We start from the raw sequence: 25,401 nt of genomic DNA, 5'->3' as shown, positions 1-25,401 counted from the left end.
CAGCTGAAACAGGGGCCCTTCCTCATGTCCTGCAGAAAGAGTGGAAAGAGTGGTGGCCGTGCTGAAGGAACACAGTCCTGATAAACCTGATAAACGGATTCACTGAGTGAATGGATGGGGGTGTGAGGGGATACAGGGATGAGGGGATGAGGGGATGAGGAGATGAGAGGATGAGGGGATGTGAGGATGAGGGTATGAGGGCATGAAGGGATGCTCTGTCCATTTGCATTTTAAAGAAATAAAGTAAGACACTTTTCAGACTAGGGCCAGAGCCCTCTACAATCCCAAATGATCCCAAACTCAACAATAAAGCTCCTGTCGTACTGCAGACAAACAAATGTATACATAAATAATAAGATGGATATTAAAAATGAGATGTTGCTTATCCTCTGCATAGCAATTGTATTCTAACTGGTGTAATCTAGGAGGGAAAGAGTCATGGCTGAGACTGCAGAAGATATGCATATTTAACAGCGCTGGATTTGATAGATAACCCACTTAAAAAACTCGCGACTTAGATGCTAGCAATGACCAGAGGATATACAGAGAGCAAGGAATTGAGAGAGAGAGAGAGTGTGTGAGAGAGAGAGTGTGAGAGAGAGAGAGTAAGTGAGTGAGTGAGTGAGTGAGTGAGTGTGTGTGTGTGGGGGGGGGGAGCATCCCCTTTTAGTTCTCCGTTAAGGAGGCATTCAATGCACGTACCAATTACGCTTCTATCCCATCCGTGCTGAAGGCATGGCAATGCAATTTTCACATTATAATCAAAGGCATATGACAAAGGCAGGGCCATTAGAGAACAATTTCAAGTGTTTCTCAGCAAGACGACGATTTCGGAATTGCACTTACATATGCCGAGTGCTTACCTCAGCATGAATGCACCTGCTCAAAACCTGCTACCTTCCTCCTCCCCTACCAAGTGAGTGAGAAGTGTGGGAGAGAGAGAGAGAGAGAAAGCCACCACAAAGAAAACAACTTAACAGCCGAGGTATAAAGGTGCAATTTGAGTTTATCTGTGTGGACAAATAATGACAGCTTCAACTGCATTTCGAGGTTCCAGGGTTCCAACCCTGTATTTTTGCCCACCGCAGTGCTGGGCCCTGTACCACGCTACTGAGGCCAGGGACAGACATGAAGGTCTAATGTTTACAGATTACATCTCCCCAGTGGAGGATGCAGGAAGAAAAAGTAGGACTTTGTCACAGATCATTGTTAAGTGATGTTATTGTGCCCAAGTGCGCTTCAAACACTATATTTTAACATCGGCTGCACTGGCGTGAGGCTGGAGAGACTTGAAATGGCTTCCATTCGTAAATCAGCCGAATCTTTGAGCATAATTTTAGCATCTATTCCAAAGATCTTTTGTAACTATGCAACACATTTGTTGCTACACGTTTAATGTTCATTACTTGGCAGATTCAATGGAGAAAGTAAATGAGAACCCTATACTGAATAAACAACAGTGATGTAGATACTGTGATTTTTCAAAACCTAAGGAAAACTAAAATAAATCATACAAAGTCATATTCAAAATGTAGTTCTGAATCTGTAAAATGTCCTTGCACTAGCCATAAATGCCAAGAACATGCATTTTTTTGCAACATCAACCATGTCAGTTCTGTTCTTCCATATCTTGCATGACACAGGTTTCTCTCTCTCCCTCTCTCTTACTCACTCTCTCACTCACTCACTCACTGCTTCACTTTCTCCTCCATTTGTTGCGGTTTAGACACACCGAGTCATTTTTCCACTTCAATGGGCTGCCTCATGACACTGTTTTATAAAACATGTCAGATCACTCCTCCAGTGGCCCTCTCCATCTCTAGGAGGCACCTTCTCCGCAGCCAGCCACATCGATGAGAAACACTGACCTCTGCCCAGACGGCGCGCCTTTAAACACCGTCACCGAGACCTCCATCACGCTGCTCTGCTTCTGCTGCTGCTTTCCTCTGAGAGAATAACGGGGGGTTTGATCATTGACTTCGGGGTAGACGTTCCTGCAGCTGCTACAGACGCCTACTAGGGACGGGCGTGGCTCCGCGCCACTCGGCAGGACACACAGCACCTTTGCAGGAAGTGTATTTGCATAACCATAAGCAAGCATTTTTTTTAGCACAAGCCCCTGCTCATCATCAAACATCACAGTCAGACCGCACTGGAAAACAGAGAACTGGGTTTTGCTCAGCTCAAGACCTTGTCGGATGGATAGTCTTTTTGTGGATCTGCTATCACACTGCACTAACGCTAAACCAAGGTAGGAGGTGCAGCGTCAGGGGACTTCCTTATGACCTCCAATGGTTAGAGGATTTCGCCGAGTTCCCTAGGTGTGCAGCAACCTTTGCACGGGTCTAGCGGCCCTCCTACTGGTTCAGCGGGTTTAGTAACGGAAGACGTGTGGAGGTTCTAGAGAGCTCCCCAGCTGCTCCGCACACACCACGAACGACAGCGTTTCCACAGCCGTCCGCCGTGTTCCCCTGGTGCTTCACTTTCTGTGTTATTGTCTGTCTCCTGCTCCGCTAGTCAAAGTTTGCAGATGAGGATAAAATGCTGACTTGAGCTTTTGCAAGAAAAGCATCTTATCTAGTAGAGCTCTGACGTTAGCGCGCTATCTAGAATAGGAATCTTACAGTTGGAACGCCGGAGAGGAGGGGGAAAAAAGATGTTTCCACGAAACTTCCCGGTTCTAAGATATACATTTTCCGGCTGATAAGCAAAACTTCTTGACGTCGAGGCAGCAGAGGAAATAAGAGGGCCAGTGACGGAGGAGGCGGGCTTCACAGAGGAAGCTAGACAACATCTCAATTCAGGAGTTCACTTAAGTGGCACAATATCTAAGCCAAATGTCCTCGTTCATTGGACAGCCATGCTAACCTGTGGCAGCCGCCGGGCAATTCCGGAAACGCCGGCTGAGACCCCACCTCAAAGGAAGATGGTCCTCATATGAGTTCTGGAGCTGTTTAAGCAAGTGGTTTCAACAAGCCACTACCCACCAAACACACCAGTCAGCCCCTTCCCCACCCCCCAATGAAAGCAATCCACAGACGAACCTTCCTGACCCCTAAATTAATCCCAAAGTAATTGAACTTACTCAGATTCCCACAGGCATGCGGCTACCGCATGAATGTACCTGATGCTTCTTTGCAAAGAGGCTTAATTGGCTTTTCATGACGCTGTTAGAAATTGAAACCTCCGCCTGCCACCCCAAGCTCAAAGCCCCTCTCTTTCTAAACCCCCTCTACCCTTTTTGTGTGTTCGTGAAGTCTACACGTCTCGACTGGCCAAAAATAAAAACAAACAAACAAAAAATAAAAACAAATGGAAAGTTTTGCTTTTAGGGATTTCTTTAATTAATTATTTGGGGGGGGGGGGGGGGGGGGGGGGGAGGTGCAGGTCGTATCCGTGTTGTCGCTAGACTGGATGCTCCCTGCGAATATGAGCTGCTCAGAGATGAGGAGAAAACGCAGACTCCGGATCTGTCCAGTCATTATATTACACCTTTTCAGCAGGGAAGCATCACAGACAGGTAGAGCCGCTCAGCTCAGATGCTTCTGAATTAGCACTGGGCAAATCAACAGGCCCAATGACAGACAGGGTTCTCTGTGTGCAAGCTCTGCTCTTCAGAGCGCCTCCACAGAAGGCAGACTCAGGCCTTGTTTCTATGTCACTGATTGCCCATTTCAGAGCCAGCTAGGTTCCAAGCCTCAGGCTCCAGGTAGACTCTGACCCTTTCCGGCTGACCTAGGAGCAGCTTCCTGTCCTCTGAGTTTCAGCTGGTGCCGTTAGGGGAGAGCACACGGAGCTGATCCAAGATCGGTGGCGAGCGAACATTCCTCCTACACCGAGCTGCGGCGGGAGGCTCATTTCACACACCAGACGGCATCTCAACAGGTGACGCTAGCGCGCTCTGTGGCTAATTTACAAGTGTGCAGCAGGGCTGAAAGTGCTGCATCTCCTCAGCACACAAAAACTTTACTCATTAACTTAGCATTCACCGAGATTCAAAAAAGGGGTTAAAAAAGAGAGACAAAAAATGGTAACGTACATTGGCACAGTCTCTGTAGAGGGGAATCTCCCCAGGCGTCATGCTCTCTCAACTGAGCACCCACCAAATTACATTGTCGCTCCTAATTTTGTAATTAGTATTCAAATTTCCATGTCGCAGTAACTCTGTTTAAACATTAAAAAAATAAACAACATAAAAAACCCTACCGCTTTTCAATAAGAAGCGTTGTGCCGGGTTACTGAACCCTGTAGAGTTACGCAAAGACAGCTGTTCCCCGAAACCATGCAAGCACTTCCTTCATCTATAGTAATGATTGTAACTTCTTTCTGCTGAAGTAACTTAGTCAGTCCTTGATTGGCCCTTCCCAGCCAAAGCAACAAGGAGACGTGAGTTATGAACACAGGAAGACTGCGAGGAATCACTTCAGAGACCACATGACCTGACACCAAAGCAAGGAGATGCTAATTTAAACTTTACACCTGACTTAAGGAACCAAATGTATCGACATACCCATATTAAACACAAATATAAAGATGAAATTCAGAAAGCAAAAGACTACAAAGCTACAAAAATAATAATAATAACTAGTCTACTTCTGACAGAGTAGTGGAGATCAACCTATATCACTGGTCTCCTGTACGTACGGCTTCTAACACATTCTATGGATGACTGACTGATTCTCAGTCAGGACAAGACAAACATTAAACTACCCAGCACTCTAAATCTTTGGAGGTGAAATACCCAATCGCGGTGTGACATGCATATTAAAATCCTCATTGTCTGGCAGACTGTGTGTATAAGGGGAAAAAAAACAAAAAACAAAAGCAGGTCACTCACCGGAAGTGCTAGCAGGCGGCAGCGCTTCCAGAGCCCCACCCGAGAGGAGGCGAGAGATGGCGTGGAGAAGCGCGCGCTCGTCTTGCTCCAGCTTGGGGCCCCGAGCAGCAGCTCGAGGTGCGAACGGGGCGCTTCCCCGTCTGGGCCGCCCCACTGCCCCGGGCGGCTCTCAGCGGCCCCATCTGTCCCCCCGGCGCCGCGCTGAATAAGGGACACAGCCAGACACACAGCCACCGGGCCCCACGTGACCCGCCAGACGCACACCGCAAAACCAAACAGCCGAGCTCCCGACGAGCCGCGGCGAGAGGTGTGCGCGTTCAGCTGGCTAACAGACTCGCAGCAAGCAAACAGCCAAGAGGCTTGTGGGGAGAAGGATGCGTTTAGCTATGAATGTGGCTACTAACTATGTGTCTAGCTAATTCATCCATGTGAGCAGGAATACAAGGTATTATGATCTGGAAATCAGTAGTGCAGATATAACCTCACTCCTATCACCTTGTTCTAGAGCCATGAAGAAGTGGGTAGAATGCTAATGTTGCTAAAAATAATGAAAACTCACATGGTCTTTTACTGTTAGCAGATTAGGTTATGCTATCTGGCCACCATCAGTTTTGAGTGAAGCATGTCTTTAATATTTCAGTCACTTGTTTTCTCTCTGGATTTACTTAGTGGATTTCAAGGTCCGTTTGATTTAGTGATGTTTAGTCAGTGCTATGTCCCCAGTTCTAATCCCTTGTTCTGTTGCAACCACAGATTCCATATTTTTGTGAAAGGGATTTGAGTGTGCTGACCTACTGCAGCATAGATCAACCAGACGCTGAACTGAAGATCCATTCCTCTGATAGCATCTACCCGACCATAATGCTAATGATGAAAAACCAGTTAGAACCCCACAGATGGGCCAGTAAATAAGAGCAATTGTTTCCCAGCAGTTGAAAAAAAAATACATATGATTAAAACATATTTATAACGCAATAATTCAAATGGATGCAAAAGTTAACAGTCAACCATATTTGCAGAGGCAGACATTTCCATGTTTGTATTGAAGCATTTTAGTCTCATCAGCTGCTCAGATTCACACAGTTCTGCCAAATTGTTTTGTCTGCGTTTTGTCTTCTTTGTGGTTCTCTCTCTCTCACGCTAACTCCCTCTCAATCTCTCTTTTTCTAGCTCTCTCTCTCTCTCTCTCTGTGCTGCATATATTTCCATCATTGTCAAGGCTGACTGAAAGCTTTCTATTTCCGCGTGGCTTTAGAAATGGCAGTCCCCGCGACAGACCACCCAGACCCGTCGGAATGAAGCCCGGGCTCACTCTCTCTCGCTCTCTCTCTCTCTCTCGCTCTCTCTCTCGCTCTCTCTCTCTCTCAAAGTGCTCTCTGCATATTCATGAGAGAAACATGATACAGACGTGCTTGACTCCAGCTTCTCAACTGACCTAAACAAAAGGAAGCCCGGCGCGCCTCTCGCAGAGGTGCTGCTCGAGGACGGGCGCTCAGAGATTCCCCAGGGGCGCCTCTGCTTTTTATCAGAAAGCGTTAAAAACCAACATGCTAATGATGGGAGGGAGGAGGAACTGTGCTAGAAACAGAGGAGCAACAACAGCGCACTCCCTGTCAGACCTGGCACTAAGACTCCCACGTATAACAGCACGGTCGCACACGGACAAATCAATAAGGCAATATTCAACCACGCCACTGTGGATCGGAATACGTCTTTAGAAATGCCCCCTTGCCAAGCCCAAAGTGACTGAACATAAAGTGGCTATAACCCTAGCCACTGGAATGAGAGACAGACAGAGTGAGAGTGAGAGAGAGCGCGAGTGCGTGAGAGAGAGCGAGAGAGAGACTAGGTCTAGTCTCTGGGGCAGCAGGGGCTGGGTTAACTGTGTCTGCTGCATTTATTTGCTGGTAAAGAGAAGCCCAGTGTTTAGCAGGAGGCCAGCAGGTCACAGCAGAGGTGAGCGGGGTGTGTGGCCCTGGGACGGCTGGTGCAGAGCCCGCGCCACACTCTCTCACCCCCAACGCTACAGCCTACGCCTTACACCCATACAGCCACGCTTTGCTATGGTATAAATATATGTAGAGACCTATATATCCACACTCACGCGACTGTGCTGAACAAATACAAAAGAATCTCAGCGTCTACCTCTCTGTCTTTTATACAGTGTGGTGCCAAGTCAAGCTTTTTGACAGAATCAGTCAGCAAATGCTCTACATTAGCTTCAGTTCCAGGGCAAGGGGGCAGCCAGGCTGTGGAAGCTGTGCGTCAAGGCTGCTCTCCTTCCACTGCCTCTCTCTGCTGCTCTGATGGGCTTTCAGATGGCACTTCCTCCCTGCTGCTTAGTGAGGGGAAAGGACAGAAATGTGCAGAGAGGGAGTGACAGAGAGAGAGAGAGAGAGAGAGAGAGAGAGAGAGAGAGGGGTTATAATCCCGAGTACCGACCGCACACATCCCTGGTGCCGTTAGAATCGTCGGCCTTCTAGGTTAGAGTGCACTGCAGGTTATTTTCATTACCGAGTGCAACTCAGGTTAAAGTCCTTTGGCACAGAGGCTCTCTCAGACAGAGGAAGGTGGAGGAAGGTCTGGAGGTGGGAGCGTGCACCGGCCAAGGGAGGTCCATCTCAGCCGCCCCGGCACCCGGAGGCTGAACATCCTCAAAACCCCTCTGATAAAGCGTGACCTCTTATTCCAAAAATATGTCGGTAGCACAGGCGGGGCTAGGATTACAGTCTGTGGCATGAAACCCACTTAAAAGCAGGCAAACCATCGGAGCGTGGGGCTCCACTCGCTCGGAGCGCAAAGCTACTCCACGCTGGAATAGTGCCTATGTCAAATTAATTCCTCGTGAAAAATAAGTGAGCTGCGTTTGGCGGGGGGCACGTCCATTAATCCATGCGAATGTGAGTGTCGTCATGTTTCTCGAGAGACGACGTGCGGCTAGCAGGTGAAATGAAAACTGGAGAGGAAGAAGGAATCATATACGTCATATAATAATCATATAAGAAAAAGGCGCACGTCACGTTCTTCCTGTTGACTGGAGAGAAAATCTAGATGTGTTCAAGCTTGGTTTGGGTGTTCATTCTAAACTATCGGTTTTGAAGGAGCTACAGCAAAAGAGAAGGGACATCTTCACTAGTATTCTGTACGTTACTAGCAATGAATTGTGTTCCACAGCCAATTTGGAAGAAGCCTCACCGGAGGTGAAAGAGCCGAGGTGTCCTGGAGCAGGACCCAGCCGTGCCCCTCAGCCCCGCGGCTGACCCGCTCCACTGCCGGTCTGCTCAGCGCAGGTCCAGAGGGGAAAAGCCCTACTCCACTGGGCCATGGCAGGGTGAGGACAGCAGAACGCTCGGGGTAAGCATTTCTGTTCACCCAGCACAACTGCTGAGGTGAGGCAGATAGCAGTTGTGGACATTTGAGTGTGTGTGTGTGTGTGTGTGTGTGTATGCATTTGTGTATTAATGTGTGCATGTGTGTAAGAGAAAGAGAAAGCGAGAATGAGGGAGTGAGAGTGAGAGTGAGTGAGCCGAGGCGTCCCTGGGCCAGAGAGCAGTTGCAGGGAATGGCAGGGCTTCCTCTGGGATTATTGAGAAATCTCTGCCATATACATCATTGTGCTTCATGGCCACAGACATCTGCCAGCCCTCTCCATACTCGGAAAACCTACAACGTGCGCAGAAAAGGGAGCAGCGGCAAATGAGACTGCTGGCTTCATCACGGCCAGTCTACACGCTAGCCTCCATAAAGAGAGTTCTACACCATCATCCCAACCTTTAAGACATGCATATTCAACACACATATGACAAACACAATATGACAAAGTAGTCATATCTTTTTACTATGCGATTTATAGACCACAAGTCCTGTCACCATCTCTAAGCTTGACATGGCTGCATGCTCATTGATACTCCCTGACCAAACAGTAGTCATGAAAATTCATGTTCTCTCAACATTCTTCAGCCGCATCATAAGAGGCTATTGCCTCTATAAATGTGTGTGTGTGTGTGTGTGTGTGTGTGTGTGTGTGTGTGTGTAAGTATACATTTTCTACATGTGTGAGTGCATCTATCAGCCATCTGCATTCCATTACCTCATCATCAACAGTTCCAACAATGTTAAAGGCTAAAGACCAAAAAACAAAAAGACACCAGAGAAAAAACAAAGGTAATCAGATGCTTCAGTGATTGAGCCCCTCACCTCTATAGTTCTGTTTGCTATGTGGTTACCTAAGAGTTATGAAGCAGCAAGCAAGGATCAATTAGATCTGAATAGATTTCCCAAACTTCGAATAGGTGTTCCTAAACAAAATGCGGACAAAGTAAACAGACAGCATGGAGAAACACAGGCTAAAGTAGCACAGTGGCCATAATCAGGCAGGGGACATCTCTGTCCCCGTAGCCCAGAAGACAACGTGCTTTCATGAGCAGTGGCAGAGGTGCGTAGCCCCCTCCAAGGTGGAAGTCAGGGTGTAGGGTCAAGGGACAGAGCAGGAGACACAGAGTCAGAGAGAGGAAGAGAAACAGGGAGAAAGAGGAGAAAGACAGAGAGAGAGAGGAAAGTCATGCATCTCAGCGAAACAACATGATTCATGAAAATGTCACGCTGACAGAGCTCAAACTGAGAGCCAACAGTCTGCACTCCCAAAATACCTCCTCTGACTAATGCCACTGCAAGATACACTCACACACTGTCTCTCTCTTGCTCACTCACACAGACACACACATGCTTGCGGCAGGTATAATCGCCCAATACTCAATCATAAAAAGACAGACATACAGTACAAGAGATGTTCATATACCACCGTAGTCTCTCCTGTTTCACTCATTTCTAAGCAAAATCAGGTCTCTCGTCCTTCCAAGCTCTTGATAAACCTTAAAAAAAACTTTTAGTTTTTTAAAAATAACTTTTTTAAAACAACCATTGTTTACAAAAATGGAGTCCCAATTCCACTGCAGGTGCAAAGTGAGTAGTGGCAGGATGTAGGATGACTGCAAGCCAGCGCTGTATCTGGAACATACCATCCAGCCATGCCTTCACTTAACCATTAAATGAACAATAACTATGCTCAAAAGACTAACAGTACAAGAGAATTACAATAATTGTATTATATGCCATAAAATACCCCCCAAAAGGTAATGGTACAACCAAAACTGCAAGCATTCTTTAGCGATTCCCTTTTTTCAGACAATACATCTGTAAACAGGCACACACACTACACTGCATTCAGAAGCAAATAAATGTCATATTTGAAAAATGTCATATGTGTGGCTAATGTGACACGTACTAAAAGCATCTTCACAGCATTATCCATTTGAGTGAGTAGCTCACAATACCATGGTGACGGGTCACAAGGTAACCCAAACTGAAACTGCTGTACATACAAGAATGTAGCTAATAGGGTACCAACTAAGCTCCACGTATCGACTGGCACTCTGGTATTGCTGGTATTGCAGCTAAATGTCCTAATGTCCTCTTCAACCCCACTCACGACTAGCTAGCGAACTAGCACGGCTAACAGCTGCGCCGATAACAGATAACGGCCGCCGCTTTCATGCTAGTCCTGTTGTACTTGTGGACATATTCATGGTTATCTCCTCCAGATAGATAAAAGGAGAAGACGAGTGCTTCCTCATACGTGAGGAAACCTGCCTGGAATGGGAACAGTCTGAGCAGTCAATGCGTGTGTAAACCACCTGGTTCCCTCCAAGTAGTCCCATGCTGAAGTCCCTCGGAAAGGAAGCCCGAGAGCCGTGGCCGTGGCGACGTGAAGCCACATTTGCACGGAGCTTTGCTGTAATTGCACCGCGGGGCGCTGAAATGGCACAGCCTGCCGCTTTTGTTGTGCATTCGTAGGCGAGTGATTCAGTTTGCTATAAATATGTCTGCCCTTTCCGCTCGGCCCGCGCCACGGATTAGCGTCTCTCCGTCTTCGCCTCGCGCCGCCAGCATGCGCACACTCGACAGCCAAAGGAAAAAGTTTGGTCAGTTGACTTTTTTCGCTTCTTTTTTTCTTTACCTTCCCTCTGACCTAGCAGTGGGAACGAGTGTTTTTTGTATATGAGAAACAGAAGAGACATTTAGATAAAGAAAGCGGGGGGGGGGGGGGAGAGAGAGAGAGACAGAGAGACAGAGATACAGACAGCGGTAGTTAGGGAGGCCCCGCGGCACCCGGAGCGCCAGTATCGCTCTGATTCATTCGTCTGCCTCTTTCTGCTTCTCCCTGATGGTGGGGTGGGGAGGGGGTTGGGGGCTGGGTCGGTGGAGGGGGAGGGTGGGGGTGCGGAAAGCAAACGGCGCTCCAGTGCTGCGGCGCTCCAAGAGGCTTTTTAATCTGCTGCCGAATGAAAGCATGCCAGATCACAGAGCGGCTGGAGTCACGATGGGCGCGCCGGCTCTCCCCTAGTACTTCGCAGCCTTATCTGCTGCGCTGGAGCCAGAGCGGCACCCCACCGGCAGGCCACTGCACGCAGAGCTGCGCTCCAGCCTCCGCTCTGCTTCAGCGGCAGAGGGAAACTCTGGAATCCCTGCATCCTTTTCCCTGCTGCGCTCTTCATTATTGTACAGACATAAACTCTCAGAAATTCCTAAATGTTGTGTGACTGAGTTTGGCCAGAGTAACTAGTAACACCTTTGCGTGCCGTGCGCTGAAGGATAACAGACAGTGATGTATGTGACTTTGGTTGGTGGGTGAACATTTCGTACTTTGAAAGACCCTTGAGCAGAATTTTAAAAAGGTTTCAACAGCTCATCAGTGCCCTTGGAATTTATGCTGCTTTCCATTTCCAGAAATAACGAAACAACGCAGCTTTTTCTTTACATAGTAACGCTGAGGTCAACGACCATGAACCGAGACGAGGGGCAGCTTAGCGGAGTCCTTCCCTCCACACCCTACAGACACCTCTCATCAATCTATATGTGAATCTATCCCACGGTGATGCCAAGGCCATCTCCCCCACCTCCCCTAGCTGCAGTCTTATTCATCTTTCAGTATGAATCACACCGGGATGTTATGTTAGCAATTAAACAGGCAACTGATCCAGGGCCAGCAGGAGCTCCAGAAATCAGGTCAGCTAGATGCTATAGTCCTGCAACCATTTTGGCGAGAGCCAAAAGATGCTGTGAACATGGAAAGAATGGCCCGACAAGCACTTGCTGGTGTGCGCTTAAGAACACGACAGTGCCCCCTGCCCATCCTACCAAAAGCCAAACACTATGAAACCCTTACTGCCAGTAAGCAAAACCTCTTCTTTCCATGACATAACCTGCCAAGCATCACAAGCGCGGGGCACGACTAAATGTGATAAGATGAGGGAATTGGCTATTAATGGATGTAAACATTAGTAAGCTAGGAATGGAATGGAAAAGAACATGACCGCTCCACCCCGCCCTCATTCGGCATGCACCACAGCTGTGTATTTCTATGCAAATACACGTGATGTGTGTTCTCTGGTTTCAATGAAAATACTTGACTGGTCATGTGATACAAAGTCCTGTGGCCGGGAGCGAATCAACGCGGGGACGACTACCCCCGCCCCAACTGCTCCGGCGCATACTTAGAGGGCCAGGGGGAAAATGTGACACAGCACTGCACAGCTGGGTCACTTAATGAATTAATGGCAGCAATGTCTTACCGCTGTAGCCACAGATTAAAAATAGCCCTTCGAGTTGAAATCAGATGCTGCATGATCAGGGTAAGAAGGCAGGGTATTTTTAGGGCACAGATGATGGGTGAGCGGCTGGGCTTGAGGCGGATAAAGGGACAGTTACAGAGAAAACGAAGGAGGGAAACGAGGTGGACCGCCGACAGCTTCCAGCTGGGATGAGGGCACACTGACGTAGTCCGCTTCTCTATAAAGGCCCATGGGGAGTGGGGATCATAAATCAATGGCAGAGCTAGCCATTCCGCACCAACACTTCCTCTTTCAAAAGAGGATCAGCCCTCTACGGAAATATGGAGAAGCTAAATGGCTGGGACAAGTGTCACTTATGCAGAGAGGGGGGAGGAGTTGATGAATCCAAGTGTACTTTGACACTACCTCCAATGCCTAGCACCAGACAAGAGCCTGGGGTGTTGCCCCAGTACATCGGCAGGACTGAACCCAAACTCCAACCTCAGCCCTTAAGGGACAGAGCCTGGTAGAAAGGCACCTTCTCCCTCAGCTTCCCCCCAGAGCTCGGCTGGAGCTCACTACACTCCGAATAGTGGCATCCAGCACGTCAGGCCCAAGTTTTTATAGTTCGCATGGCACCAGTGCACGGCTCCTTCCAGTCCTGAGGAGTCTCCTGCGATTGCCATGCTGCACAGGAAGAACAAAATGGTGCCTCGCATCAGAGCAGCCTAAAAAAAGGGCCATGTACGCACACAGACACACAGACACACACACACACACACACACACACACACACACACACACACACACACACACAACAGATAGGACAGGTGCCATGGAGGAACCAGGCTTCTGTGGCACCTCCTCAAAGGAGCGTGGTGCTCTGGAGAACGAGGAGAACACAGCAGGAGTGATCGGGGGCTGGAACAGAAGGAGCTGCACTTCTATGGCGCCAATTCATGTTTACGTTGGAGGTCTTTTCTTCTGAGCGGCTCTGGGCAGAAGAGCCCGCCGCTATATTAATTTCATCCCCTTACCTTTCGCAACCCGGAGACCTCTGACCTGCCTTACCTGTATAAATAGAAAGAACTCATTTAGCAGCGAGAAAGCGCTCAGGGGCAAACATGTCCTGGGTAATGAAGTGTTCAGCTTGTGCATGATTAACCAGCTGGTGGGGGCGGGGCAGGAACCACAGGCCATGAAATAAGGGGTAAAATTGATTAGCAATTTTCATTTATGCAGCTAAACAAAAGCCAATTTGCATATCTGACTGGTAAGTTAGCACGGTAAAAGGCCTTGTATGAGCCTTAGTCAAAAAACTGCACTGTACTTTTTTTTTTTCCAGGAAGGGTGGTACAGACATTTGGAGCTAGACACTAGAGCTATTTTTGACTGATACCATCATGCAGACAGACTGTATAAAAGGTTATGGTATGTGTTTGGTGGCCCAATTCTGGAGTCTAGGAAGTCTCCAGCATGTTAAAGAGCCAGAATTAGTGAAGCCACACAGGAACGTTGCTATCTCTGAAGTCAGGTAATGGGCTTCATTTCTGAAACATGAGCAGAACAATATTCACAGTTACAATGTTGTTCCTAGCTTCAATCAACATTTACACCTGCTCCAAGCAACATGTACCAAGGGTGTATGCGACACGGTGCACACAGGAGCTTTTTTGTCAGATCGTTTCCCGTTATTTACCGTAAATTAGCTCCTGCACAACAATACGGACATGTGACATACAGCCGGTTGCAGGTGTGCTCACACTGTGCAGACAGGTACATATATGCATATATCTGTGCACCTCATTTCAAATTTCAACAGCATGTCTCAGAATCCATTTATCGTAGTCCTAATGTCTGTAGAAGGCAAACCATACGCTCTGACAACCGACTTCCTTTAATGTAGCACTAACGCTGAGCCTGATGTAGGAAAAAGAATCTTATCATATATCAGGCCCAGGATCAGCGCTGAAAGTTCAAATACACTCAAATACACTGATTTTCAGGGGAAGTTTACTTACAAGGGAAATTTATTTGTTAATGCATACCTGAACTTTGTAATTTAAATGTTTGTTTTGGTTCAGCTTTTGGAATCCCATATGATGGTTCCAGAAAATGAAACACTAAAAAAAAAAAAAAACCCACACGCAAAAACAAACAAACAAACAGACCAACCACTAATTCATGCACACTATTATGGAGCTTAGATTTGCAGGCACCTACTCCTGCCTTCACAGACAATAAACCAAGCACAGCGGCATAGAACATTCCATAAACAGGTTCTGTGCAGTAAGGACATCATAGTATCAAACTGTGACCAAAACATGTGTAGAATTCACCCTGTCATAAAGTATATTTATGTTTTTATATGTTTGCCATACACACTACCTAGTACGTTTCTGTGGATCATTCAACTAGAGATGTCAGTCTCCCTAAATAAGCATGTTCAAAATTATTTACAGTATAGATGCCTAAATGTCTTTTCAACTGCACTCTTGCTTGGTGCATTCATACCCTAGTGCATTGGGCATTGATCTGACTAGCGCCTTTGCAGACCTTTTTATAACCACTCTTCCAGCCTTCATCCTTCACTCTGGCTTATATATGTCCCTTATCCACTACTGTTTTTCCTTTCCTTTCCTTTCATGCCTACATACAGTTCCTTCTTCCTTTTAGGTATGTAGTGTTGGTTTATCCACACAACAGCTTCTTACTTTTTTTACACATAGTGCCATTACCCCTAGTAGTCATTGTCCCACAATCATGTTCCTTGTTGTTCCCAGTCAGTGCTGTTTCCAGTCCAAGCTGTGCCCAATCAGAGCTGTTCCCAATCAGAGCTGTTCCCAGGCAGAGCTGTTCCCAATCAGAGCTGTTCCCAATCAGGGCTGCTCCCAGTCAGGGCTGCTCCAAGTCAAAGCTACTGGATCTGCCCACATTATGCTAGAAATACTAAACTTGGCCACACAGCACCAGACATGAAAAAGTAGGGCCACAGAGCAGCTGACAGATAGTGAGTGCAGCAATAGGGAAAAAAGACTACAACCTCTCCCCAATACAGTGTGCACAACACTAAATTTAATTTTCTGCAAGATTACACACAATAATTACTAGCTTTATAAACCCCATAACTAATGGCTTCCAATTAGAGGATCTATAGCTATCGATCTGTTAAGAGTTTGAGGGTAGGTGTAACACAGTCTTAAAGAAAACACAGAGAGCCTTCTATAAATGGAAAGGCAAGAAGTAAAATCTGAACAGGCTCTAACAGTATTGACGTTTCTCTTTTCACAGTGAGCTCTAGTATGGCAGATGCTTTAAAGGAGTACTTTAAAGGAGTACTGAACCGCAGGTGTGTCTATGATGAACCGCAGGTGTGTCTAGATTCAAAAGAACATACAATCATATCTGGGAGTGTACGACATGTTGGCAAAGGAAAATTAGCTTTAAATTTGCTAGTGTAAACTCTAAACCTCTTAAAGTCATATTGAGGATCTGCAACTAGCAGGCCAGGTCTTGAAACGGCAAAAACGGAGACTTTCAAGTGCCCATGCCCTCAATGTGCCATAGAGCTACTCCCAACAAGCCTCAGCCATCTTCAGTAACACAGTGATGCATGGATTCTCTGGCTTTCCTGCTGAACTGAGGAGAACCATACCCTGACTGGATGTGAGAACCATGTGTAGAAGAAGTTATTATTGCCTGGAAATCAAGGATAACTCAGCTAATCATGGGATAGCCATGGCACTGTTCCGACAGTTTCTAAGATCATGAGTTTCCTGCTACTTGGTTATAAACAGTCTCCCAGGCATGCTGATCTTGGAGATCTTCTCACCGTTCATGGGGCTTTTGAGCACAGAACCAGATCCCAGGGCAGCTTTTCCAATCTAAATGCCCTATCAGCGCAGGCCAGAGAAGATCACTGCAGTGTGCCGCTCTCAGACTGATGGGATTCATTTACCACAATGTTTAGCTTGCTTGTTAATTATTCACAAGATGAAGGATACCTCAGAGTGTGGGCTTCACTTCATAAACCACTGAATATTCATTCCTCCCTAGAAGCCACATTTCAAAGCTAAAAGTCACAATGAACCAAATGGTACCAGGGTATGCTAGTGCTCTATTAGTGTGGCAATGCAGCATCCAAACTACTCAGAGGCATCTAAAACAATTCAAGAAACAAAACAATAACATGTAGCCGTGTATTTCTCAATCCACCTATTTCATCCACACAGCATTTGTGGTAATAATCCAGACGTTGTCACATGGTTTTAAAGGGACACTTGGACATAGCTCCAACAGTGGCCCATGTGAGGAAATAAATCCTTCCAGAGGCGTGCATTAATCTGAAGGATTAACTATCCAAATATGCATTTCAAGCCAATTAATACATGCATATGTGAAAGAGTGTCAGAGTGATCTTAGGATGACCAACTTCATGAGGACTCAAAAGGTCTTGGTATTCTCCACTTATGGGCACTTCACATGCATGCAGACTGAGGTCCAGCTAACCCAAACTGGCCCACTCTGCGTCCTATGGACTGGGGACAGGGGGAAGATCTCAAAAAAAAACTTGATAGACACATTATGACAGCAGAATACCAATCATCAGATCAACTCTGCTCTAAGTCTGCAGGATTTCAGATGCCGTTCGCTCTGCAAAACAAACCATGGATTAGAAGTAAATAGAGGCTTAAAGGGAACAGAGAGATATGCTGTACAAACACAAGGCTTGAAACAATATGGGGGAAGGGGATCCTTTAAGGGAGGGGGGAAAAAGTTACTTTCTGTAATGCCCAGAGAGAGGAGACGCTGTTGGCGCGCATGTGACCAGCGCTGTCGTCCAATCCCTGTTCAAAGGCATCGGCTGTCGGCCGGGATGGCTTGAACCACTCGGCCATGCGGCAGCGGGGAAGTTGATGATGTGAGCAGTTTACAGACAGGCGGATCTTTGGTTTCCAGTTCAAACGCGCGGCAGTGCTGTGGGAGGCATCGCTGCTGTGGGTATTAATAGATGAGCTACATTCAGAAGACTCTGGGTATCAATTAGGGAGTGATGCATAAGCAGAATGGGCAGAAGCAGTTTGGCCACAAAAGAAGCCCAAAAATGAGCAACTCGCTAATGCTACCAAGCCAAAGTCTGATTGGCTGCTAACAGAGCCTCGTGCCTCTGACTGGTAATACAGCTATATATGTGGCGAGGTGACCAATAAACGTTTAATTAACTGAGTATGTTTAATTGCACAAGTGACCCCAATTGGCTGGCAGCGTGCTTATGGCTACAGTGGTTTCCCTCGTGCTCTACATAATCACAATTAGCATAAAATGGCAATAAACGACAGACACTGCAAGCCCGCATACAGACATGCTTTGCTACTTTATCAGGGTTGATTTCCAGAAATATTTGCAATGCACACTTTCGACGCTACAACACTTCTGACATCTACAAATCAAATCATGGCCTACGCTGAACACCACACCAAGGAAATCCAACCCGCCACCTGACTTTTCTGGAGACTTCACAAACAGAGCAAATTAAAGCACCACAAACAACCTCAAATGACAATATTATGAGAAGATCTCCTAGTCTGCAGAGAGCCCGAAAGCAAGTGTCCTACATTGCAATGCTGCCGGGGCTTCGAACAAAGTTTGGCAACCCGTTCAGAGCCATAAGGCATTTTGCATCTCTGCTAATCCCCTGTCAAAAGCATTAGGCATTTAAAGAAGCAAGCACCACCCTGGCTCCGTCCAGCCTGGCGGGGCAGCAGGGTCCCTCATGCCCCCCCCCCTCCCCCCCGACTCTGCCACTTCGAGGTGTGCCTTACTTACGCTGGGTCCTTGGCTTCCCTCAAAGTGTTCTTGGGTGCAGCTTTTCTGCTTTCTCTTTTTTTCAAGGACAAGGACGTCCGCCCGCTGGCTGCCTCTCGCTTTTCCTCCTCTTCCTCAGTGCAGCGACCACAAACACTCTTGCGCACACGCACACACACACGTACACACACGCTCAGACACACACATGCACACACACAAACACACACACACACACACGGGTGCAGAGGGAGGGGAAGAGATTGGGAGAGAGAGAGAGAGGGAAAAATGCCTGCCTGCTATTTCCCTCGGCTATCCTGAATCAAGAGCTGCGCGATTCTCTCAAAATCATTAAGCAGGACCTTAGTAGAGAGAGAAGGGAGGGAAGAGAGAGAGAGAGAGAGAGAGAGAGAGAGAGAGAGAGAGAGAGAGAGAGAGAGAGAGAGAGAGAGAGAGAGAGAAGAAGGATACAGAGACACAGAGAGAGCGAGAAGGGCTGCTGGTCTAGCTGACCGGTTTGTTTCCTCTGCTTGTGCACTAGTACACAGCTCTCTATGGCTGAGCTCCTGCCGCAGAAAAAGCGCTGCTTTACTGAAAAGGTGGCAGCATCACATTTCAAGGAAACGGAAGGAAGTCTCTCTCTCTGGACTGGGAGCTTCCTGCTACCAGCCAGCCAGAGACTGTAGACCCCACCCCACCCGTACGTTTACCACGCGTGACTGTCTGGGGTGAAGAGTGTCCCTTGTTTAACCCCCCAAAACAGGCTTGAATAAACAACAAACAAACAAACGTCTAGTATCAGGAGGACTCACATTTCTGCAAATACTCTGGAACACCCCCACCCCACCCCCGCACCTCATAAATCAGCATTTCAGGTGCTGCAACTGTCACTGCTTGCAGGAAACACACAGACACAGCAGAGTATGCAAACAAACTGAACCCAAGCAGGGCCAGTTGTCAGAGCCCCGTCATGTGCCGCTAACCAAAACACACCACGTAAGGCTGGTAAAGGGATTGTTGCACAATGTCAATAAACGCCAAAATCTCAAGGTCTTTGATGGCTGTTACTCACTCATACTGTTACTCAGTATTGTATTTTTTTCTGAAGTTTTATAGTTTTTTTTTATATGTGTGGGAGGGGAAAAAAGGTGACGTCCAACTTTTTACATCGCACCTTTAAAAAAAATAAAACATAGCCTTCAACAAGGGCATATGAAGCATTACACCGGGTAGAGACGTGGAGCTGATTTATATTGGCTGGAACTGCAACGCGTATTCGGCTTACGTTACATCCTACTGGGTGTCCTATCAAATACAATAACACATCCAACGGTCTTTCGGACTGCCATGTGGTCGGAAGAATGCGAGTCTGGAGAAACAGAATTGAGCAATTTCTCAAGCTTAAGGGAAAAAAATCGATCTCATCCCGGGACCTTCGCTGTTAATATCTCAATGTTACCAAACATTTCAAGGACAAGCGCTCCATTCGCGAAACAAAGCGCATTATTATCATCGACACACGGTTGAAGTAACGATCACTGGGCACTCGTTAGAATCGTTTTTATCTGGTAAACCGAGACAAGCCAATACGCAAGTTGCCTACATGCTTCAGAAACCTTCTATTGAATAACTCCAGTTAACGCTAATTGACTTATTTGTGAATCTTGCTCTTTTGAATTATGGAATTGAAATGAGGGAGAACCTGACAATCGACCCATCGTTTAGATGTGTTGTTTGCCTATTATGGCAACACTATTTTACTAAAAGATGATGGCAAAGAGGCTAAAAGACCAGGGATGTGAAAAATACACATAAAATGTAGGGGCGCTTAAGATATAAAGCTTATGTTACCTTTTCAGTCTGTTCTGTGGCGAACGTCCAGGTAAAAGCTGGTGCTTAAAGGTACAGAGACTACATTTGGCGCTCCAGAAAGTCTTCGTCATTCATTTAGTGCATAAAGAATGAAATCTCCCGTTCACTTTAAAAGGACGAACAAGGGTTACTTAACCGTCTGTAGTCCATCTCTCACTCTTTGTTACCAAACGCTACGAAGTTTCGAGCAATGTCTGACGAATACATCGAAAGTGTACTTTTACTGGTTATGCTGATGGTGAATAGGCAAATGTTAATGCCATGTTCTCGTCCACATAATATCTAATCCTCAATGTCACTTAAGAACCTATATCTTATTTATGACTGGATCACCAATTGACACAACACAGTCTAAATGTCTAAATCACATTTACAAGAAATAAAATTGCAGCTCAGTTAAATCTTGTACACCTCGAAATGTACAACATATATACAGCCTATACATAAACATAAATACTATACAGAAACATAAATATTGTCTTTTACAGGGATCGTCTGCAGACTCTTAAAATGAAATGCACTCCATGACCATGGAGTCCACCATGCTTCATTAAAACCTGCACCTTCTAAAAAGTGTTCAGACATTTATCAAGCTAAGACTCCATTCTATCATTTCCTCTAAGCACACATTATATACTTCAGAATGTATATAAGAAATGATTGGGGGATATGTCATTCTTAAATAGTGGCTGTTATTAAATAGTACATAAGATGCTTTTGAGTGATCCTCAACCTGCACTGAAATCCCAATCATCACATATATTTGACCTCGAACTTTAGGATGTGCATGATGGGAAATGCCACTGTTCTTCACCCACTGTTGTGCTGAGGGGTGTGAGTGATACTACCTAACAACAGCTGCATTCTGATTTCTTTTTCACTGCAGCCACTGGGGGATTCGAAAGTTTTCTTCAGTTCAAGGTATTATATTTGTTTCCAGTCCCTGGTGACAACACTGTCACATCACTGGACACTGTATTTACATGATGTGTGATGTTACTTTTCTTAGAGGCACATATGTTTTGTACTAACAGTTGGTAATATAAAAGATTATTTAATTCAAGGAATTATGAACTGCCACACTGATAAAAATGAAGGTGGCTGAACTGAGTCCTTTCTTTTCTACAGCACTGGACAGCGACACCAGAGTGTCCACAATAACCCTTATACTGAGACAGCCACACATCGCACGTTAATGAAGTTGACAAACATCCTTTGGCATTCCTTTAAAAAGTTGCTCTCAGCAAAAAAGTGTGTTCTTGTGCCTGAGAATATTGGAGAAAGTGATGCTCAGATACATGTGTTATGCAATCGGCTAGCCAGACAAACAGGAAGAATGAATTGAACTGAAGGAGACTGTTTCCCCAATTAAAAGAGACCAATCAATCAAGCACAAGACACAAACCGAGGACTAACGTGCAACTGAATCCCCATAATCTGCTGATGAAGGAGAAAAGTTCAGCATGTCTGTTGCGCCCTGGTCCCTCGACTTCTCACCGGGGCACTTCAACAAGAGTGAGGCGCCAAAGGTCCCATCTCACCTTCAGCCTCCAGTGCATGGTGAAACTCCGGAGCGTGCGTGTTAAGAAGACGCCCTGGGGTAAGAGGGCTCTTAGCCCCTCCCCCCACGGGCTGCACTGCAACGTGGGGAGGCAGGAGTAGCATGTGGCGCCAACACTAGAGGACAGATATAGTGTGGGGGTATTGTTTTAGATTGGCCACTGAGCTGGAGGTGAGAGCAGCACCGAGTGTTAGCGGCCATCTCTCTACTTTGCCCATTCCTTAAGTGCCCCCGCCATGTATCTCTCCCCTGGGGGGAAAGGCAAGCCTCACTCCAACACATCCTACTCCCCAGAATTAGTGGATCCCCTTCCTTCTGGCAAGCTATTTTCTGCCTCCCCTGACCCCTCCATCCTCCCCACTTTGTCACTATTCAGTTGCATGGTTACAGTGTGGGCTTTGTTTATGCAGTAATGATATCACTGGCGATATCACCCTAGTCTGGGTTATTTATGGCTTGGTGCTAATAATGTAGTTGGAAGAAATATATTTCCATGACCTAAACGATGAATCTTAATCCAGTAATATCCTGCTGATTAAATTTATGACTTATTTATTAAACTTAAGTTTAATTGGTTCTGGGTAATAAATTTGGTGAATCCATCAGGAGGAGGGTCATTATAGCTGAGAAGTCCAGTGCTATTGAACACCCATTTTTTGATCATTATAAAAAGAATAACTTCTGTACATATTTATTTGAAGACAACATGTAATTTTAAAATGTGAATGTATAAAGGAATTATTCAGATAAACAGTAAAGCTGAATTTCCCAGTAACTGTACATCCAATAAAGTACACAGAGACAAACAGATAGAGAGAGAGAGAGAGAGAGAGAGAGAGAGAGAGAGAGAGAGAGAGAGAGAGAGAGATCCTTGTAATATATCCATCCTTTTCAAAATAAGTCAAAAATGCCTAATTAATCTTGCACAGAGCATAACTACAGAGGCTTCATGTTTTCATTAAAAGATCTCCCTGGATTTGTCTTGGTCAAAAGCCAAATCACAATTTGTCAAAGTTATATGTGCACATCGTGCTTCCAGCACTCCTCGACACTTAGAAAGGGCCCGTATGCAGTGTTGCTACATAAGTCAGTCTGCCTGTAAACGCAAGAGTTCATTCAGAGTGTAACAAAGAATTTAGAATTCAGAGTGTAACATTATAAATCTAGTCGTTCCACGCCTGCTATTCAAGCACAGGTTTCAGACCATTGCTCCATATTGAATCAGATATCCGCTGCGAGGTATCACCAGGCTCCTGTTTTAGGCATTTTTAGGGATTCCAGCGGTATTTCAGAACCTCGGACAGCTGCATATCTTTAGCAACGCATGTTTATTTCGGCATTGTGCTATCAACAGCAAAAATATCTCAAACAGAAACTATAAGACAGTTATTGTTTACACATCACACGCTATCGATCTAGCTGGTCGTAGCATATGGCCCATAAATTCAAAACATCTCATACTACGTTATATTACTATAAAGCCTTTACGTCGTTTTGACTAATCGTTCTATAACTGCGACTGAGTCACGGTGATTACATTCTTTAGGTGTTCTGAAATGCAAACGTCAAATGAAGCTTTATTTGTCAAGACAAACTGATTATCAGATATTGAGAGGTGCATGCAATATTTAAGTAATGGATTCGAACACGGGCATTTCTATTCATCGTAGAGCTACATAAATATATCAATCAATTTAATCCCCTCCTAAAAAAAATAAGATGTTAAATAATGGATATGTTGTTAATTCTTTAGACTTCCAAAAGCTTTTAAACCGTTCAATGTTTTTGGCCTAATATGGTTTATTATCTAAAAGCTAAAAAAAAGTGTACAGCCAGATAATTCTCAGTTTTCTCTCTGATTTTGCCACTCTCCCCCCCTCTCTCTCTCTCTTTGCAGCCTAATTTTATTACTTAACATAGTGTTATACACTAAATAGACTCGATCTTACACTGTTACAGCTTCCAACGGCACAAAGGCGCGTGTTCCGAGTGGAATAAAGTCTCTTTGCTGCCATCTAATGCAGATCCGTTCCAAACCCACCGTTTCCATGGTTAAACCGCCTTCGCAGAGCTTCACGTGGGGCGCCCTGTTCCTGCCACCGCAAGGCAGGAATTTTGTGATATGCTAATTTAATCATTTCTGTCTACCCCTTCAGCCTATCAATCTAATCACGTAATCAGTATTCGGGGGAAGAGGAGTCGCGTGCGCAAATTCCACAGCAACCTTTCATCCGAGGTGTCCCCCCTCTTTTAATTTTAGTGATGGTTCACTTTAATTATTATGAAAATTAAATCAAATGTAATCACCAGATTAAACCTACCTCAGAGATAATTCAACAGCGCCAACATAAATCTATAAATCTCTAAAAGCACATGGCATGTTCTAGCTTTGACGATTAAAGCCATTAACCGTTCAACAAAACTCCAAAGCATGCAGCTCGTGTAAGCCTCCGAAATAATGTTATTCAAACGTGAATAAAAAAAGTTTCAGTTACTGTTGGTTATAGAAAGGTCCAGAGTTTACCGCTGCTTAGGCATTCTTAAATGATAAAGTGTATGATGCTGTGTATGAAGGTAAATCGTTTTTTAAAATCAAATAACCTGACAGTTTGGCCCTGATATGTTCTTGATTACATTTTTCGCTTGTTATTGTAAGCGGTCAGATTTTACGATAATTCAAAAGGGTCTTACAGCTAGTAAACACTTGATGTCTAACCGAAATATTTTTTTTTGCCGAATATTCAAATCCATTCAAGCCGCACCTATTACCTGTAGCATAATTTTTTAACTTTGAACGTGTATACCGCGACCTCGCTTTGTAAGTTTCTCAGCGTCGGTATTGTCGAGAGACACCCCAGAGCAGAAGCTCGGTAGTGTAGCAGTCCACGTAGAGTAGGCTGTCCTGGAGAGTGAAGATGAGGAGGCGTGTAACGTGATCAAGCCGAATGCGCTGGGATGGGTTGATATACAAATGCAATTAGTCTTCCTAGAGTATCGCGTCAGGATAAATGTAAGATTTGAGTCAATATCAGCACCGTCTAAGAAGGTAATTGTTCAGGTACTCACATGGCCAGTGGGTGTCACTTCTGATGGGTAATAACTGGCCGGTGAGCGCGGTGTCTTTTTTCCGGCACGTAACGCAGGCGGCGATCGCTTCAGGTGTCGATCACTTTTCAGCTTCAGAGGGCACACGAGGTTTTTTTTTTGTTGGGTTTTTTTTTTGGACGCTTTCGGGTTGTTGCGCAGCTTCCTTATAAATAGATAACTTATTTGATGAAAACTACTAACAAATGGAGGGGAAGGCGCGTAATTTTGCACTCGGGCTCCATCCCCCAGTATCCGGGAACATACGCGAAAAGTTGATAAACAACTAATAAAAAATCGAAGCATAAAGTTTTATATATATGAGGCATAAAAGGAAAGGAATTGTGTCGCTTTTATTTCGTAGTACGCAGCCTATAAGCTATTTTATGCTTACAGCTAAATCATCTTAGTTCAAGTAGTATTGAAGGTTCGCTTTTTATAGAGACGCGTATGGAGCTAGGCTATATCACAAATGAGTGGCAACTATAGTTATTTTAGCTATATAGCCACTGAAAATATGACATTAAAAATTAACCGAAACCACTGTCGTAGCAAGCAAGATGCATGCACTCATACATTCAGTGTGCATGACCGTCAGTAGGCATTCGTGTCCCACTGGCGACGGCGCCAGGTGC

At 45.7% G+C, this 25,401-nt stretch overlaps 1 protein-coding gene across 2 annotated transcripts in view; it reads right to left on the bottom strand.

Moving 5' to 3' along the window:
* The window catches only part of esrrga (estrogen-related receptor gamma a), a 133,202-nt gene extending 114,799 nt beyond the window's left edge, over positions 1–18,403 (bottom strand). For both annotated transcript variants that reach the window (XM_035533061.1, XM_035533065.1), the window contains exon 1: positions 18,274–18,403. The gene's annotated coding sequence lies outside the window, so the exon portion shown is untranslated. The remainder of the gene's footprint in view (positions 1–18,273) is intronic.
* Between the last annotated feature and the right edge of the window lie 6,998 nt (positions 18,404–25,401).

The sequence above is a fragment of the Electrophorus electricus genome, chromosome 13 (genome assembly GCF_013358815.1).
Source record: "Electrophorus electricus isolate fEleEle1 chromosome 13, fEleEle1.pri, whole genome shotgun sequence".
Lineage (NCBI taxonomy): Eukaryota > Metazoa > Chordata > Actinopteri > Gymnotiformes > Gymnotidae > Electrophorus > Electrophorus electricus.
This window is presented reverse-complemented; position numbering and strand designations above follow the sequence as displayed.